General features: G+C 39.4%; 1 protein-coding gene across 1 annotated transcript in view; it reads right to left on the reverse strand.

Moving 5' to 3' along the window:
* Positions 1-987: 987 nt before the first annotated feature.
* The window catches only part of SUPT3H (SPT3 homolog, SAGA and STAGA complex component), a 549,180-nt gene continuing 532,846 nt past the window's right edge, over positions 988-17,321 (reverse strand). Inside the window, exon 12 of the transcript XR_004056848.1 lies at positions 988-1,431. The gene's annotated coding sequence lies outside the window, so the exon portion shown is untranslated. The remainder of the gene's footprint in view (positions 1,432-17,321) is intronic.

The following is a 17,321-nucleotide window of genomic DNA, read 5'->3' on the forward strand; positions in this document are numbered from 1 at the left end:
TGCCATAGGTGAAGGCTGCCTTTGGATCCTGAAAAGGTTGCAATTCTAAGAGAAATCGGCACCCCTTGCCCTTGCCAAATAATGTAAGTATGTCATGTAGTATGCCAATTACAGTTTCTGCAAATTGATAAGATCTTTAGGCTTTTCTCCTTCTAAGCAAATACTGTTGTCTAAACCTATTCCAAAAGAATGTTAGCATCACTCCTAATTGATAGCTCTTGATGTACTCACAGTTCAGTTATTCATCAACAGCATAGAGTGATTCATGAACTTAATTTCTTGCCAATATCAGTGACTTTAAACATTCACTGTCTCCAAATCCCACTTTATGAATATAAATCACACACCTACAAAGGGCAGTCATGAATGCAGCTGGCCACATGCAGTATGTTTGCGCCTCATCATTCCTTCTGGCATGTCACCTTAGTAAACAATGTGTAGAGTCTCGTTCTAACCCTTGAGTCTGTGGTCTTGTTTTCCACAATGGTAGCTGCTGAGCCGAGGCCAGAAGGAAGGTGAGAAGCCAGCCACACTGAGCAGAAGGGCTGGCAACAGTGACTGGGGCAAGGCTGGACATACAGGATTCCCTGTCTTTAACTCCTTTAGGTAAAGTCAAGGGAAAGCAGAGTTTGGTATCCGACTGATGCAGACTGTTGGCTTTTACTTGGCATGTACTTTCTTACTGCTTGAGAAATGTTATTTTTTCCTTAAACTTCTTTCTCATTAATCTTGTGTTAAGAGTGGTCTAACCCTGTTAGTTTGGTAGGCAGCTTCTGTTCCAATTAGCATATATTTCCATAAGTGTTGAGTGGGGAAGGGAAGGAAAACGCAGAATTTCTAAACTATTGACCTTGAGGGACTTGTAGGAAGGTGTGTCTGACATGCTTGTAATACAACTGACTCTGAGAAAGCTCTAGTAAATGGTTAAGTTATGGTTGGCTCTGATGATTTATGCTGAACAGAATAAACTATGATGGAAACATAAAATATTTCTAAGCTTACACTTTAGTCACTCAATATACATGAAACTCAATCTTCTTACTTAAAAAACAGATAGAGCACTGAGAATCTCCTAAGGAAATAAAGTTGTTTACTAGCCTTGTGTTCACCCATGTCATACATACCAAGATTAAGAGCTGAAAATGCTTTGATACTCTCAACCATAAGGCACTGTATGATACCCCACTTAAAACTATTCCTACCATTCCACCAAGGAAATTTCCTTTCCACTGACAAGTTGAAGGAGGAATTCAGAGACAGTGCTTCAGTAGCCAAATTGTTTCATTGTTCAAGTATATTGATAGGGTGGTTGCCTAAGCAGAAAATGCAGAATTAAACTAAGGAAGCTTGTTTTGAGAGCAGGTCTGTCATCATCTATGATACATATGACAAGGAAGTAAACAGGAAGTGCTGAATTGGCTTGGTTTACTCCTACAGGGACAGAGAGAAATAAAATCAGTGTTTACCAAATGGAAAAGCACAAAGTTGGTACAGAGAGAAATGTTATTTTCAGGCTTCTAAAAAGGTATTACAAATAACACAAAGTTTAAAACCTGTAATTAAAAACTATTTTTAAAAAGTTTTGATTAGGTTGCCTTCAAAAATAGGCATTTTAGGCTGAAATAAATTCTTAAAGTTTTGACTCCCACCTATGCTGGTTTTTCCATAATCCACACTCCATAAATGCCCCTCTTAAATAACAGATTTCAGGAGTAAAAAAATATGTCTTAAAGTCATCTAGCAGAAGTTCAATGCTCCCACTTAATAGATGACGAATCCAAGACCCCAAAGTTAAAGCAATTTCTCAAACACCACACAGCTATTAAGGGCAGGGAGAATTTAGGATCCAAGTTACTCATCAGGCAAGAGTTATGAATAGATTTAATTTCTTAGTGCCAGATCCACTGAGGAAACAAACCTTGTGGCGAAGAGGCCAAATGTATTGTTGGTGTAGTTTTGACCAGAAGCCAAGACTGGGCCTGTGGGTCCAAACTGAGTGTACTTCTCTCCTTTAGCAACTCTGGACAAGAGCTAAATACCATCTAAATGCCCGATTCCAGAATCATGAGAAATAAAAAAATCATGTTGTCTTAAAGCAAATAAGTTTTGGGGTGGTTTGTTACACAGCAAAAGATAACTGAAACAGAAATAGGCAGGATCACCCCATGAGGCAAGGAAGCGCATCGGCTGAGTTGTTTACTAAGGGTAAAGGCGATATGGACTGGCTAACAGAAGACGGAAGTTATAAATACTAGCAGGGACCAGTGGACCAGTTACAGAAATGATGACAGTAGTGGTTGTATTTCTTTCTTACTTTAATATGAATACAGCATTTTTTTTGATATTAATTTTCTTTACTCCCCCACTTCCATTCCCTCACTATCTAAATAGAAGATGTGTTTATAGTGGCTAGCCATATAGCTCAGTATTTAGGTTACAGGATATTAAAGGGGGAGTGTGACTCAGAGAAAAGAGGAACAAACATCACCCCAAAATGGATGTGTCATAAAGGACTTAATAGCCTTTTATTTAAAAAAATATATACTTTTGGTCAGGTGCGGTGGCTCATGCCTGTAATCCCAGCACTTTGGGAGGCCAAGGCAGGTGGGTCATGAGGTCAGGAGATTGAGACCATCCTGGCCAACATGGTGAAACCCCGTCGCTACTAAAAATGCAAAAATTAGCCAGGCATGGTGGCATGCACCTGTAGTCCCAGCTACTTGGGAGGATGAGGCAAGATGATCACTTGAACCTGGGAGACAGAGGCTGCAGTAAGCTGAGATCGTGCCAGTGCACTCCAGCCTGGGTGACAGAGTGAGAGACTCCATCTCAAAAAACAAAAAACAAAACAAAAAACCAAAAAAAAAAAAAACCCCGTTTTATATTAGAACAGTTTTACATTTACCAAATTGTGAAGACAGTACAAAGTTCCCATATACCCAACACCTACTTTCCTCTATTATTAGTATTTTACATTATGATACCTTTGTCACAATTAATGAACAAATACTGGTATGCTATTACTTAAAGCCCATACTTGATTCAGATTTCCTTAGTTTTAATCCATTGTCTCGTTTCTGCTCCAGAATTGCATCCAGGATGCCACACTACATTTATATCATGTCTCCTTAGGCTCCTCTTGGCTATGATAGTTTCTCAGGCTTTCCTTGACAGTTTGGAGGAGTGTGGTCAGGTACTCTGTAATGCCCCTCAAGTGAGATTTGTATGATGCTTAAGATTAGATGGGGTTATGGGTTACTGGGAAGAAGACCACAAAGGTGCTTATATCCTTTTTGGAGGACAGGGTTAGCATGCATCATGTTAGGTGGAAGCATTTTGCTGTCGACTTTATTTGAAGGTTAAACATTGTTAAAAGGTGTATGTATGGGTACCAAGTAGACAAAGGGTAGACAGACTGCAGTCATTGATAGCGTGCCAACTTGGTGAAACTTAAACTACTTTCCCATAGTCCCCTTCCCTACAGGGTTCTGAGTTAGAGTTGGCCAAAAGGGAAATGTATGTAGATGTGGAGGGTGGAAATGAAGCAGCTATTGATCTTTGAAAGTCTTGCAGGTACAGAGAAGGCACAGAAGTGCTGACAGGTTCTAGCTTGTCTTCACTTTCTTCTACTCTACATTTAGTTCTGACTGAAGAGCCTGTTGACCAACAGTGGCTCCCAGCTTATGCCAGACAGTTGGTGGTGGGCCTGCCAAGGTGGCAGTTATACAGAAGCATGGCTTCCTACACACCTTCTCACGAGCCATCACTTTGCAGCCACTTTTGGCACCTGGTTGTTCTTTGTTTCTCACATTGATGAGTTAGTTATTTTTTTTCCCTCTGATCCTCCAACTTCCTTCCTATGCTTTCACTTTCCCAGTTCTTCTGACAACTGTATAAGGTCTGATTCCTGTAGTCCTCCTCCCATAGTACACAGTGGTGCTGATTCTGTGGCTGTGCCCTGACTGACACCTCAAGGTATGAGAGACTGATTTTCAAACTGCAAACAACTACAGAAACTGGAAAACAAACACAAACGCAGTTGTGTAATAGTTTTCTATGATGCCATAACAAATTACTACAAACTTAGTAGCATAAATACCACACATTTATTATCTTACAGTTCTACAGGCCAGAAGTCCTGTGTAAGTCTCATTAGACTAGAGTCAGTGTTGTCAGGCTATGCTTTTTCTGGAGGCTATAGGGAAGAATCTGTTTCCTGTTCATTCAGATTGTTGGGAGAACTCAGTTTCTGTTTCTTCAGTACCAAGGTCTCCATTTTCGAATGGTCTGTAAGCTGGGGCCATTTAGGAGGCCACCACATTCCTTGGCTTGTGGCTCCTTTACTCTGTCTTCAAAGCTAGAACGTCAAGTCATTTTCATGTTGCATCTCTCTTACCCATTCTTCTGCTTTTAAGAGCTTAGGTGATTAGACTGGACCCATGTGGATAATCTAGGAAAACCTCTCCATCTTAATTTCCTTTGATTAGCAACCTTCATGCCATCTGCACCCTTATTTCCCTTTTGCTATGTGATGTAATATATTCACAGGTTCTGAGATTTGGATATGGACATCTTGGGGTAGGGGTACAAATTATTTGAAGCATCAGAAAACAGCCAGTGTAGCCAGGACTACTGGCTAGATACTAGAGAAAAGTCAGGTTCTCTTTTTTCTTGTGAAATCTGCCAATTAACTGTGAGAGGAAGTGAGGCCAAACCATCTGGGAATTGTGGCAGTACCACTGGGCTGGGGAAGCAGAGGTTGGAGTTTGGGGCTGCCAAGTCAGTTGAGGAACCAAGATTCCCTGACGAGAGGAAACTGCAGAGAAGTAAGTCTATAATTCTGCATGCAATTTCCCCTTGAAGCATATGTCAACTCCAAAGCTACACATGTGGTGGGGTGGGGAGTGAGAGCAGCAGATGGAAGGCTAAAAAGGTGAGCAAAAATTCCATCAATCTTGTTGGGTTAGGGGTTAGATTTCAGAGCTCACCAAGGTTGAAGGGGTCTGGTGAACACCACAGGCTCTCAGCTGAGACCCTAGGGATGTTTTCTAGGAATAAAGGCAAAGTAGAAATAGATCAACCTTGATCCAACTGTACCCCAGCTGCCTGCCAGAAAATTATATCCTCTCTAGAAGAAATTACCTCCAGAGCTTCTTTAAGACAGGGTCTCGATCTGCCACCCAGGCTGGAGTGCAGTGGCACAATCGTTAACTCACTGCAGCCTCAAATTCCTGGGCTTAAGGGATCCTCCTGCCTCAGCCTTCTGAGTGGCTGGGACTACTACAGGCACACGCCACCATGCCCAGTTAATTTTTATTTTTGTAGAGACGGGGTCTTGCTTTGTTGCCTAGGGTGGTCTTCAACTCCTGGGTTGAAGCGATCATCCCTCCTACCTTGGCCTCCCAAAGCGGTGAGATTACAGGGGTGAGCCAGCGCACCCAGCCCAGAGTGTCTATATATTTTGCATATACGATGTCTGACATTCAATAAAAAATTCATAGGCAAAGCAGGAGGCACTGAAAACTAAGAGAGAGAGAAAAAAACAAAACAAAAAAACAGACAACAGAAACATCCCCAAGCAATCCAAATATTGAGGTAATAAGGAAGGGAATAGAACTGGAATTTTTTTTTTTTCCAAAAAAGAATCAAATGGTGATGGTATAATTAAAACATAAAAAAATTTAAGAATTCAGTAGATAAGCTTAATAGAATTTTAGAAGGGAAGTTCAATAAATATAAGATAGGCCAGTAGAAAATATTCATATTGAAGCAGAGAGAAAAGGAAATGAGAAATACAGAAAAGGGTACAGAAGATATATAATGTATGGTTAAAAAAAAAAAAAGTCTGGCATAGATCTAATTGAAATCCTAGAAGACATAAAGCAATATTTGAAGAAAAGTGGATAGGATTAAAAAAATTGATGAAAAATATCCAGCCACAGATTCAAGTAGTTCTACAAATTCCAAGAAAGAGAAAAACAAAACTACATGTGGGCATGTCATACTACAACTGTTAAAGAATAAAAGGAAAAAACCTCAAAAGCAGCCAGAGAAAAGCAGGCACATTACCTTCACAGGGGCAACAACAAGGCTGACAACCAAAATGACAGAGGCCAAAAGATAAGGAAGTAAGTCTGGTGTGTGAAAAATAATGCACATTTTATAATAATGGCAAAACTTTAGGAAAAGAGAAATATCCCAAAATAGGATACAATTGAAAATGAACCAGCCATCATAGTATGAAGAAATGTAGCGTGACAGGTCTCCCACCAGGTTGTTTAAGGGTATATGTTCATTGCTTGAACCCTGAAGGCAAGGCAGTGATCCAAGTCCAGGGTGCCCAGCAGAGGAGCAGGTGTCCCTGAGAATCCAGACTTCCCGGTGAGTATCTGGGAACATACCAAGGAAAACAGTCCCATCACACACACAGTAGGCAAAGAGCCAGAAAATTAGCTTAAAAGCAGCCTTAGAGATGGGAAGCAGCGCGGATCTCTAGAGCTGTTCTGCTGCTGCCCAGGAGTGCCCCGTCTGTAAGTCTTAATAAACTCATCTGCTCACCAAGCTGGACTTGTCTGAATTGTTCTTTGGTCTCTTGGCATCTTCCAAGTTTGGGGGTGGGAGCAGTGTTACAGTCTCAAAATTTTATTTTTTTTTAGACAGTCTCGCTTTGTTGCCCAGGCTGGAGTGCAGTGGTATGATCTCAGGTCACCGCAACCTCCGCCTCCCGGGTTCAAGCAATTCTCCTGCCTCAGCCTCCTGAATAGCTGGGATTACAAGTGTGCGCCACCACACCTGACTAATTTTTGTATTTTTAGTAGAGATGGGGTTTCACCATGTTGGCCAGGCTGGTTTCAAACTCTTGGCTTCAAGTAATCCACCTGCCTTGGCCTCCCAAAGTGCTGGGATTATAGTTGTGAGTCACCACGCCTGGCCTCAAATTTTTTTCGTAACAGAAATACTCTGCAGTCTTAAAAAAAAACTCATGAGAAAGTGTTACTACAGGCTACAAAGAAGCATGTACTTTATGAACATATTGTGTGTGTGTGTGTGTGTGTGTGTGTGTGTGCATGTGTGTATTACAACGTCAGTCACGTGTAGTCTCAAAGTTAAAGGACTATGGCTAATTCTAATTGCATTCTTTGTGCTTTTCTGAGTCTTCTGAGGTTTTTGCTAGTTTGCAATGAATGAATATTTTAAAAATAATAAAAAGGGTGGTAAAGAACAAATTAAAGAGTTAAAATGACAAAAATAAGTTAAAACCAAGAAATACAAGTTAGCATGTTAAGGAGTTATGATGAGGATAAGATTGCAGATTTAAATGTAACCACATCAATAATTACATAAGATACAGTCTAAAGAGTGGGATTAAAAGGCAGAGATTATAAACTGGGTCAAAAATCAAGACCTAACTATAGGCTATCAATGAAAAAGATACTTTAAAGAAATAGATGAAAGTAAAGGATGAAAAAATACGTATAATGTAAGTACTGAAGAAAGATGAAGTAGATTTATTAATATCAGACCAAGTACACTTCAGAACATGACACATTTTCAGGGATAAAGAGGAAAATTATGGAATGCTAAAGGGGACAATTAATCAAGAAGACATGCCATTCCTAAATGTGTGTATGTAACAGAACAGAACTTCAAAATATACTAAGCAAAACCTAATAAAACTCAAAGGATAAACAGACAAGTCTACAATATTAATTGAAGACGTTAACCCTCCTTTCTTAGTACTTGATTGTAAAAAGTAGAAAATCAGTAAGTATATGGAAGAACTGAATAATACTATTAGGTTGATGCCAAAGTAATCATGGTTTTTGCCATTACTATTTCAAAGGCAAAAACCGCGATTACTTTTGCACCAACCTATCAACCAACTTGACCTAATATTTATAGAGCACTACATCAAAGAGCAGAATACACATTTTCAAGTGCATATGTACATATTCTGGGTCATAAGCAAACCTTAGAAAACCTAAAGGAACTGAAATCATACAAAGTATGTTTCTATTATAAAATTAAACTAAAACTTAGTAAGATATCTAGGACATTCTCAAACATTTGGAAACTAATCAACACATTTCTAAATAAGCCATGAGTCAAAGAGAAAATCAGAAAGGAAATTAGAAAATGTTCTGAATTGGATGAAAATGAAAACAAAACACATTAAAGGTTGTGGGATATAGCTAAAGTAGTGTTTAGAGGGAAACTGAAAAGGAAGAATAAACAAATTGCCAATCTTAGGAATTTAAAAGAGGAGTGTCACTACAGATCCTACAGACATTTGAAAGATTATAAGATAATGAACAACTTTATGCTAAAACTTTTGTTAACTTAGAAGAGGGACACATAACTTGAGAGACAAAGTACCAAAACTCTCTCAAGAAGAAATAACCTTATATCTAATAGATAACCTTATATCTATCTAAGAAATAGCCTTATATCTAATATTATTCATAGCTAAAAGCTTTCCTACAAAAACACACTTCATACCCTGATAGCCTCCCTGGTGAATTCTACTGAATTTTAACAACAACAACAGCAGCCACTGCCACCACCACCACCACCATCATCACCAATTCTACAGAAACTTCCAGAACATAGAAAAGGAAGCAGCAGGTCCAAACTCACTTTATGAGCCTAGCATTACCTGATATAAAAACCAGAAATGAGACATTACAAAAACTCCAGATCAATACTTTTCATGAGTACAGATACAAAAATACCTAGCAAAATGTTAGCAAATCAGATCCATCAAAATGTCGCCGGGTGCACTAGCTCAGGCCTATAATCCCAGTACTTTGGGAGGCCAAGGTGGGAGGATCACTTGAGGCCAGGAGATCGAGACCAGCCTGGGCAACAAGCAAGACTCTGTCACTACAAAATAAAACATAAAAAAAAAAAAAAGCCAGGCATGCATGGTGATGTGTGCTTATACTTCCAGCTGTTTGGGAGGCTGAGGTGAGAAGATGGCTTGAGCCCAGGAGTTCCAGGATGTAGTGAGCTATGATCATGCCACTGCACTCCAGCCTGGGCAACAGAGTGACCCTGTCTCTTTAAAAACTCAAACACACAAATATATATAAATACACACATACATATACACACATGCAGAGGTTAATACATCATGACTGAATCACATTTATCACAGTAATGGAAGGTTAGTTCAACAAGCAAAAAAATCAACATAATTTATCACTGGGAAAAAAAAAACTCATTGTCTTTAAGAATGCAGAAATCGATTTGATAAAATTCATCATCCATAAAACACTCAGCAAAAAAGGAATAAAAGGGAACTTCCTTAATGTGATAAAAAGCATCAAAGAAAATCTTAGCTAATTTAATGGGGTAAAGGCTGAATGCTTTCCCCATAAAATCAGGGAAAAAGAAAGGATGTCCATTTTTACCACTCCTATTCAATAGTGTACTGGAGATCCTAGTCACTGCAATAAGACATGAAGAAGAAATAAAAACCATACTGATTAGAAAGAAAAAATAAAATTGTATTTGCAAACCAAATGATCATCTATGTAGAAAATCCCAAAGAATCTATAACTGTCCCCACCACCTCAGCAATCCATTAGAGCTAGTGAGTTCATCATGGTTTTAGCATAAAAGGTTAATATACAAAAATCAATTTTATTTCTCTATGAAGTAAAATGAATAATGAATAACTGGAAATTGAAAAAAATTTAAATATTTCTTATAACATCAACCATGAAATATCCATGCATGAACCTAACAAACTATGTACTGGGTTTATATTTTGAAAGCTATAAAACATTGAGGAGAAAAATTTAAAAAGACCTTTAAAAATGGAGAGCTATATCATGTTCATTAATTAAAAGGATTAATGTTGCTAAGGTGTCAGTTCTTTCCAAATTAAGCTATATATTGGTTTTTATTTTTTATTATTATACTTTAAGTTCTAGGGTACATGTGCATAACGTGCAAGTTTGTTACATATGTATACTTGTGCCCTGTTGGTGTGCTGCACCCATCAACTCGTCAGCACCCATCAATTCGTCATTTATATCAGGTATAACTCCCAATGCAATCCCTCCCCCCTCCCCCCTCCCCATGATCGGCCCCAGTGTGTGATGTTCCCCTTCCCTAGTCCAAGTGATCTCATTGTTCAGTTCCCACCTATGAGTGAGAACATGCGGTGTTTGGTTTTCTGTTCTTGTGATAGTTTGCTAAGAATGATGGTTTCCAGCTGCATCCATGTCCCTACAAAGGATGCAAACTCATCCTTTTTTATGGCTGCATAGTATTCCATGGTATATATGTGCCACATTTTCTTAATCCAGTCTGTCACTGATGGACATTTGGGTTGATTCCAAGTCTTTGCTATTGTGAATAGTGCCGCAATAAACATACGTGTGCATGTGTCTTTATAGCAGCATGATTTATAATCCTTTGGGTATATACCCAGTAGTGGGATGGCTGGGTCATATGGTACATCTAGTTCTAGATCCTTGAGCAATTGCCACACTCTTTTCCATAATGGTTGAACTAGTTTACAATCCCACCAACAGTGTAAAAGTGTTCCTATTTCTCCACATCCTCTCCAACACCTGTTGTTTCCTGACTTTTTAATGATTGCCATTCTAACTGGTGTGAGATGGTATCTCATTGTGGTTTTGATTTGCATTTCTCTGATGGCCAGTGATGATGAGCATTTTTTCATGTGTCTGTTGGCTGTATGAATGTCTTCTTTTGAGAAGTGTCTGTTCATATCCTTTGCCCACTTTTTGATGGGGTTGTTTTTTTCTTGTAAATTTGTTTGAGTTCTTTGTAGGTTCTGGATATCAGCCCTTTGTCAGATGGGTAGATTGCAAAAATTTTCTCCCATTCTGTAGTTTGCCTGTTCACTCTGATGGTAGTTTCTTTTGCTGTGCAGAAGCTCTTTAGTTTAATGAGATCCCATTTGTCAATTTTGGCTTTTGTTGCCGTTGCTTTTGGTGTTTTAGACATGAAGTCCTTGCCCATGCCTATGTCCTGAATGGTACTACCTAGGTTTTCTTCTAGGGTTTTTATGGTATTAGGTCTAACATTTAAGTCTCTAATCCATCTTGAATTAACTTTCGTACAAGGAGTAAGGAAAGGATCCAGTTTCAGCTTTCTACTTATGGCTAGCCAATTTTCCCAGCACCATTTATTAAATAGGGAATCCTTTCCCCATTTCTTGTTTCTCTCAGGTTTGTCAAATATCAGATGGCTGTAGTTGTGTGGTATTATTTCTGAGGACTCTGTTCTGTTCCATTGGTCTATATCTCTGTTTTGGTACCAGTACCATGCTGTTTTGGTTACTGTAGCCTTGTAGTATAGTTTGAAGTCAGGTAGCGTGATGCCTCCAGCTTTGTCCTTTTGACTTAGGATTGTCTTGGCAATGTGGGCTCTTTTTTGGTTCCATATGAACTTTAAAGCAGTTTTTTCCAATTCTATGAAGAAAGTCATTGGTAGCTTGATGGGGATGCCATTGAATCTATAAATAACCTTGGGCAGTATGGCCATTTTCACGATATTGATTCTTCCTATCCACGAGCATGGTATGTTCTTCCATTTGTTTGTGTCCTCTTTTATTTCACTGAGCAGTGGTTTGTAGTTCTCCTTGAAGAAGTCCTTTACATCCCTTGTAAGTTGGATTCCTAGGCATTTTATTCTCTTTGAAGCAATTGTGAATGGAAGTTCATTCATGATTTGGCTCTTTGTTTGCCTGTTACTGGTGTATAAGAATGCTTGTGATTTTTGCACATTAATTTTGTATCCTGAGACTTTGCTGAAGTTGCTTATCAGCCTAAGGAGATTTTGGGCTGAGACAATGGGGTTTTCTAAATATACAATCATGTCATCTGCAAACAGGGACAATTTGACTTCTTCTTTTCCTAACTGAATATCCTTTATTTCTTTCTCTTGCCTGATTGCCCTAGCCAGAACTTCCAATACTATGTTGAATAGGAGCGGTGAGAGAGGGCATCCCTGTCTTGTGCCAGTTTTCAAAGGGAATTTTTCCAGTTTTTGCCCATTCAGTATGATATTGGCTGTGGGTTTGTCATAAATAGCTCTTATTATTTTGAGGTACGTTCCATCAATACCGAATTTATTGAGCGTTTTTAGCATGAAGGGCTGTTGAATTTTGTCAAAAGCCTTTTCTGCATCTATTGAGATAATCATGTGGTTCTTGTCTTTGGTTCTGTTTATATGCTGGATTACGTTTATTGATTTGCGAATGTTGAACCAGCCTTGCATCCCAGGGATGAAGCCCACTTGATCATGGTGGATAAGCTTTTTGATGTGCTGCTGAATCCGGTTTGCCAGTATTTTATTGAGGATTTTTGCATCGATGTTCATCAGGGATATTGGTCTAAAATTCTCTTTTTTTGTTGTGTCTCTGCCAGGCTTTGGTATCAGGATGATGTTGGCCTCATAAAATGAGTTAGGGAGGATTCCCTCTTTTTCTATTGATTGGAATAGTTTCAGAAGGAATGGTACCAGCTCCTCCTTGTACCTCTGGTAGAATTCAGCTGTGAATCCATCTGGTCCTGGACTTTTTTTGGTTGGTAGGCTATTAATTATTGCCTCAATTTCAGAGCCTGCTATTGGTCTATTTAGGGATTCAACTTCTTCCTGGTTTAGTCTTGGAAGAGTGTAAGTGTCCAGGAAATTATCCATTTCTTCTAGATTTTCTAGTTGATTTGCGTAGAGGTGTTTATAGTATTCTCTGATAGTAGTTTGTATTTCTGTGGGGTCGGTGGTGATATCCCCTTTATCATTTTTTATTGCGTCTATTTGATTCTTCTCTCTTTTCTTCTTTATTAGTCTTGCTAGCGGTCTGTCAATTTTGTTGATCTTTTCAAAAAACCAACTCCTGGATTCATTGATTTTTTGGAGGGTTTTTTGTGTCTCTATCTCCTTCAGTTCTGCTCTGATCTTAGTTATTTCTTGCCTTCTGCTAGCTTTTGAATGTGTTTGCTCTTGCCTCTCTAGTTCTTTTAATCGTGATGTTAGAGTGTCAATTTTAGATCTTTCCAGCTTTCTCTTGTGGGCATTTAGTGCTATAAATTTCGCTCTACACACTGCTTTAAATATGTCTCAGAGATTCTGGTATGTTGTATCTTTGTTCTCATTGGTTTCAAAGAACATCTTTATTTCTGCCTTCATTTCGTTATGTACCCAGTAGTCATTCAGGAGCAGGTTGTTCAGTTTCCATGTAGTTGAGCGGTTTTGATTGAGTTTCTTAGTCCCGAGTTCTAGTTTGATTGCACTGTGATCTGAGAGACAGTTTGTTATAATTTCTGTTCTTGTACATTTGCTGAGGAGTGCTTTACTTCCAATTATGTGGTCAATTTTGGAATAAGTGTGATGCAGTGCAGAGAAGAATGTATATTCTGTTGATTTGGGGTGAAGAGTTCTGTAGATGTCTATTAGGTCCGCTTGGTGCAGAGATGAGTTAAATTCCTGGATGTCCTTGTTAACTTTCTGTCTTGTTGATCTGTCTAATGTTGACAGTGGGGTGTTAAAGTCTCCCATTATTATTGTATGGGAGTCTAAGTCTCTTTGTGAGTCTCTTAGGACTTGCTGGGTGCTCCTGTATTGGGTGCATATATATTTAGGATAGTTAGCTCTTCCTCTTGAATTGATCCCTTTACCATTATGTAATGGCCTTCTTTGTCTCTTTTGATCTTTGATGGTTTAAAGTCTGTTTTATCAGAGACTAGTACTGCAACCCCTGCTTTCTTTTGTTCTCCATTTGCTTCCTCCATCCCTTTATTTTGAGCCTATGTATGTCTCTGCATGTGAGATGGGTCTCCTGAATACAGCAGACTGATGGGTCTTGACTCTTTATCCAGTTTGCCAGTCTGTGTCTTTTAATTGGAGCATTCAGTCCATTTACATTTAAGGTTAATATTGTTATGTGTGAACTTGATCCTGCCATTATGATATTAACTGGTTATTTTGCTCGTTATTTGATCCTAGCCTTGATAGTCTTTACATTTTGGCATGTTTTTGCAATGGCTGGTACCGGTTGTTCCTTTCCATGTTTAGGGCTTCCTTCAGGGTCTCTTGTAAGGCAGGCCTGGTGGTGACAAAATCTCTAAGCATTTGCTTATCTTTAAATGATTTTATTTCTCCTTCACTTATGAAAGTTAGTTTGGCTGGATATGAAATTCTGGGTTGAAAATTCTTTTCTTTAAGAATGTTGAATATTGGCCCCCACTCTCTTCTGGCTTGTAGAGTTTCTGCTGAGATCTGCTGTTAGTCTGACGGGCTTCCCTTTGTGGGTAACCTGACCTTTCTCTCTGGCTGCCCTTAAGATTTTTTCCTTCATTTCAACTTTGGTGAATCTGGCAATTATGTGTCTTGGAGTTGCTCTTCTGGAGGAGTATCTTTGTGGCGTTCTCTGTATTTCCTGAATTTGAATGTTGGCCTGCCCTACTAGGTTGGGGAAGTTCTCCTGGATGGTATCCTGAAGAGTGTTTTCCAACTTGGTTCCATTTTCCCCCTCACTTTCAGGCACCCCAATCAGACGTATATTTGGTCTTTTTACATAATCCCATACTTCTTGCAGGCTTTGTTCATTTCTTTTTCTTCTTTTTTCTTTTGGTTTCTCTTCTCGCTTCGTTTCATTCATTTGATCCTCAATCGCTGATACTCTTTCTTCCAGTTGATCGAGTTGGTTACTGAAGCTTGTGCATTTGTCACGTATTTCTCGTGTCATGGTTTTTATCTCTGTCATTTCGTTTATGACCTTCTCTGCATTAATTAGTCTAGCTGTCAATTCTTCCACTCTTTTTTCAAGATTTTTAGTTTCTTTGGGCTGGGTACGTAATTCCTCCTTTAGCTTTGAGAAGTTTGATGGACTGAAGCCTTCTTCTCTCATCTTGTCAAAGTCATTCTCTGACGAGCTTCGATCCGTTGCTGGCGATGAGCTGCGCTCCTTTGCAGGTGGAGATGCGCTCTTATTTTTTGAATTTCCAGCTTTTCTGCTCTGCTTTTTCCCCATCTTTGTGGTTTTATCTGCCTCTGGTCTTTGATGATGGTGACGTACTGATGGGGTTTTGGTATACGTGTCCTTCCTGTTTGATAGTTTTCCTTCTAGCAGTCAGGACCCTCAGCTGCAGGTCTGTTGGAGATTGCTTGAGGTCCACTCCAGACCCTGTTTGCCTGGGTATCAGCAGCAGAGGTTGCAGAAGATAGAATATTGCTGAACAGCGAGTGTACCTGTCTGATTCTTACTTTGGAAGCTTCCTCTCGGGGGTGTACTCCACCCTGTGAAGTGTGGGGTGTCAGACTGCCCCTAGTGGGGGATGTCTCCCAGTTAGGCTACTCAGGGGTCAGGGACCCACTTGAGCAGGCAGTCTGTCCCTTCTCAGATCTCAGCCTCCATGTGGGGAGATCCACTGCTCTCTTCAAAGCTGTCAGACAGAGTCGTTTGTGTCTGCAGAGGTGTCTGCTGCTTTTTTTGTTGTTGTTGTTTAGCTGTGCCCTGTCCCCAGAGGTGGAGTCTGCAGAGAAAGGCAGGTTTCCTTGAGCTGCTGTGAGCTCCACCCAGTTCGAGCTTCCCAGTGGCTTTGTTTACCTACTTAAGCCTCAGCAATGGTGGGCGCCCCTCCCCCAGCCTCGCTGCTGCCTTACGGTTAGATCGCAGACTGCTGTGCTAGCAATGAGGGAGGCTCCATGGCCGTGGGACCCTCCCGGCCAGGTGTGGGATACAATCTCCTGGTGTGCCTGTTTGCTCAAAGCGCAGTATTGGGGTGGGAGTCACCTGATTTTCCAGGTGTTGTGTGTCTCAGTTCCCCTGGCTAGGAAAAGGGACTCCCTTCCCCCTTGCGCTTCCCAGGTGAGGTGATGCCTTGCCCTGCTTCAGCTCTCGCTGGTCGGGCTGCAGCAGCTGACCAGCACCGATTGTCCGGCACTCCCTAGTGAGATGACCCCAGTACCTCAGTTGAAAATGCAGAAATCACCGGTCTTCTGTGTCGCTCGTGCTGGGAGTTGGAGACTGGAGCTGTTCCTATTCCTAAGCTATATATTGTAAGCAATCCCAGTCAAAATTTCAGAAAGTGTTTTGTAAAAATATGAAAAAGCAAAGAACCTAAAATATGGAAAGTTATTTTGAAAAAGAAGAGCTGAGAAACTCTTAAGACTTGATTTCATGACCTAGTATAAAAGTCACAGTAATCAAGACAACCAGGCATTAGTATCAGGATAAACAAATAGACCAATGGAACAAAACAGGATGCAAAGCAGAGCAATATTATTTGGTCAATTAATTTTAGACAAGGGTGCCAAGGTAATTCAATGCAGAAAGGATAGTTTTCTCAATGAGTGGTATTGAAACTATCTGACATCCATATGCAAAAAAAAATAGAACCTCAACTCTTATCTTGTATTAATACCATATACAAAGTCAAAATAAATACAAAACCTAAAAGTAAAAGTTAAAAACTTAAATATCTAAAAGAAAACATAGGAGAAAGCCTTTGTGAGCTTGGGTTAGATGAAGGTTTCTTACATAAGACATACAGTATAAGCCATACAAGAATAAAAATTGATAACTTTGACTTATTCAAAATTAAAAATATCAGCTTTTCCAAAGGCACTTTACGAAAGAACAAGCTCCAGACTTGAAAGTTTTGAAAAGCACATTTCTGATAATAGATCTGTATCTAAAAGACATAACTCTTAATATTGTAATAAGACAACCAACCATGTTTTTAAGGGGCAAAAGATGTGAATAAACACTTCAACAAAGAAAAAATACAGATGGCAAACGAACACATGGAAAATGCTTAATATCGTCGGTCATCAGGGAAATGCAGGTAAAGCCACAATGAGATATCACTATGCACCTGCTCGAATGGCTAAAATGAAAATAAATGGCAAATGCTGGATCATACCAAAAGCTAGTGAAGATATGGAGAAACTAGAAATCTTGTATTTCTGGTGGGAGTGCCATATGGTACAGCTACATTGGAAAACATTTTGGCAGCTTTTTACAAAAATAAATATTCACTTACCATATGAGTCAGTAATCCCACTTGTAGGTATTTACCCAATACATATGAACACATGAGTCCACACAAAGATCTGTCCATTTGTGTTCATAGCACTTTTATTTTTAATAGCAAGGAAATGGACACAATGCAAATGTCCACTCAATAGCGAATGGATGAACAAATTGTAGAGAATCCATATAATGGAATATTACTCAGTAATAATGTACAATGAACTAACAAAACAAGATGGATGAATCTCAAAAGCATTATGCTAAGTAAAAAAGACACAAAAATCTTGAAATTCAACTTGATATG

Source organism: Rhinopithecus roxellana, chromosome 4 (genome assembly GCF_007565055.1).
Source record: "Rhinopithecus roxellana isolate Shanxi Qingling chromosome 4, ASM756505v1, whole genome shotgun sequence".
Classification (NCBI taxonomy): Eukaryota; Metazoa; Chordata; class Mammalia; order Primates; family Cercopithecidae; genus Rhinopithecus; species Rhinopithecus roxellana.